General features: G+C 78.2%; 1 non-coding gene across 1 annotated transcript; it reads left to right on the top strand.

The window, feature by feature from the left end:
- Positions 1–1,762: 1,762 nt before the first annotated feature.
- Positions 1,763–1,915, top strand: LOC147645426 (5.8S ribosomal RNA). The gene has a single exon (XR_015282355.1). It is a non-coding gene; the product is annotated as a 5.8S ribosomal RNA (ribosomal RNA).
- The last annotated feature ends 585 nt before the right edge of the window (positions 1,916–2,500 follow it).

Raw genomic sequence — 2,500 nt, 5'->3', positions numbered from 1 at the left:
CGCTCCCGCCTCGGCGTCGTCAAACGCCGGCCGGGGGCGCGGGGTTTGGGCTGGGACCCGAAAGGGCCGCCGAGGCCGGGCGGAGGTTTAAAGACTCGGGCGGCACGGCGCGCCCCGGCGGCGGCGGCGATGCCGGCGGCGGCGGCGGCGGCGGCGGCGACGGGTACCCGGCCGGTGGCGGCGCGGCGTTCACTGAGGGGTGGGGAGCTACTCCCGCCGATCCCCTGCGGTGGCGTCCGTCGCGACCGGTCCCCCCCCGCTCGTCGTCGTCGTCGTCGTCGTCGTCGACTTCGTCGCGGCCGTCGTCGGCCGCGCCGTGCCGGGGAGGGGGCACCCAGCCCCCCTCCCCCCCCTCTCCGCGGCCCGGTCTCGGCGGCGAGGCCGTGGCGCGCTGTCGGCCGCGGGGCCGATCCGGTCTCTTCGGAACGGGGCGGCGCCGGCGGAGAAGCGCCCCCGCGCGCTTCTCCGCCTTCTCTGCGCGACCTCGGGGTGGCGGCCCTCGGGCGCCCCCCGCGCTCCCTCGCCTCGGCCGCGCCGGCCGCGTCGGCGCGCATCTCCTCCTCCTCCTCGGGGCGTTCCTCGCCTTCCCCGGACGCGCGCGGCGGCGCCGTCCGCCGGCTCGTCCCCGGCCGGGACCGCGCGCCCCCCGCCCGGGCGAGCGCTCGTCGGTCGCCTCCGGCGGCCGGAGGTCCGGCGAGCGCGGGCGACCCCGTGCCGAGCGGCGGCGGCGCCGCTCGACGGGTGTCCCCCTGGTGGGACGGTCGGCCGGGAGGCCCCCGTCGTCGCCGGCGGCGGTCCCGGCCCGGGCCCCGCCCGTCGCTTCCCCGTCTCCCTTCCCGAAGGCCGCGTGTGGGCCGCAGGGAGAACCGCTCGAGGCCGTGCGGCGGGCGTCCGCCGCACGGCCCCCTCCCGCAGGGCGCGTGCCCGCGGAAGGGGCCCCGACGGTGCGAAGCGGCGGCGGCGGTCCCGGGAGTGCGGCCCCGGTGGCGGCGGGGCCTTTGCCTTCCGGCAGGCCTCGGGCGCTCGCGACGCCGGCTCGCGCCTCGGCGGCGCCCGCCTCCCGGCGCCGGCCGTCGGAGCGCGGCGGCGAGGCGCTCGCCTTCCGGCGGGGAGCGGTCCCCGGCCGGGGGCGGCGCCGGCGGTGCCGGCGGTCGTCGCGCTGCCGTCTCGGGCGCTGGCAAGGGGGCGGCCCGTCAGCGGGGAGGAGAAAGGCCGCGCCGCGCGCGGCGGGCGCGGTGGCGCTGCGCGGGGGGCCGATCCCCGCGCAGCGGTCGAGGTGGAGCCGAGCGCGCGGCGGGCGGCGGGCGGCCGCGGCCCCCCGGCCTCGTGCCCGCGTCGTCCCGTTCAGAGAGAAGAGGCCGGGCGCGGGCTACGGAGCCCCCCCGCGGTCCGGCGCGCGCCGCGCGGCTCTCCGCGCGGAGGCCGGGCCGAGCCCGGGCGCCTGGGCCGCCTCCGAAAGACGGCACGCGGGGCGGCGTCTCTCTTTTCCCCTCCCCTCGCCCGGGGGGAGGGGGGTGGTGGGGGAGAGGCGGTCGGGGGCGCGGGCCCCCCCGCCCTTTCTGGCCGGCCTTTTCGGAGCGTTCCGTGGGCGGCCTCGTGCCTTCCTTTTCTTTTTCCCCTCCGTTGGTCGTCTCGTTTGTGCTCGTACGGTCGGTCGCGAGGTCGCGCGCCCGCGCGTCCTCGCCGCAAAACCGAGGGGGGCCGCTTCACGCGAGCGGTCCCGGCCCCTCCGCGCGTGCGGGGTCGGTGCCGAAAGCCAGACAACTCTTAGCGGTGGATCACTCGGCTCGTGCGTCGATGAAGAACGCAGCTAGCTGCGAGAATTAATGTGAATTGCAGGACACATTGATCATCGACACTTCGAACGCACTTGCGGCCCCGGGTTCCTCCCGGGGCTACGCCTGTCTGAGCGTCGCTTGACGATCAATCGCCGTCCCGGCGGGTGGGCCACCCGAGCCCTCCCCGGGCGGCGCGGCTGGGGTCGCCTCGCAGGCCCGTTCCCCTCCCCCGCGGTCCGCCGGCGGCGGCGGCCGCGGGAGGAGAAAAAGGGCCTTCGTCCCCCTAAATGCAGACTCGGGGAGCCGCTCCCGTAGCTCCCCGCTTCCCGGAGCGAGCCGCTGGGCCGGAGCTCGTCCTCGCGGGGGGGAAAAACCGGAAAGAAGGGCCGAGAGCAAAAGCGGCGGCGTCGCCAAACGCCGCCGCCGAGGGCCGAGAGAAAGAGGGCGAGAAGGGGAAGGCGAGGCGCGGGCCTCGCCCCCCGGGCTCACCTTTTCCCCGCGCGGGCGGCTGTCTGCGGGTGGGTACCGGCGCAGGTACCGTGCCGTGCTGCCGCGCGCGCGAGGTGTGGCGAGCGCCGGGGGACGGGGGACGGCCCCCTCCTCCTTTCTTCCGCCCCCCCCTCTCTCGTTCCGCGCTCGGCCCGACGGTTTTCCCCGCGGGGCCGTCTCTGCCGTGTGCGCGTGGTGTCGCGTGTGCTCCTTTTCGGTTCTCGTTTCCGGGA

The sequence above is a fragment of the Cyanistes caeruleus genome, unplaced genomic scaffold (assembly GCF_971803275.1).
Source record: "Cyanistes caeruleus unplaced genomic scaffold, bCyaCae1.hap1.1 HAP1_SCAFFOLD_338, whole genome shotgun sequence".
Lineage (NCBI taxonomy): Eukaryota > Metazoa > Chordata > Aves > Passeriformes > Paridae > Cyanistes > Cyanistes caeruleus.
The sequence above is the reverse complement of the archived record's forward strand: the minus strand, read 5'-3'. Positions and strand labels throughout refer to the sequence as shown.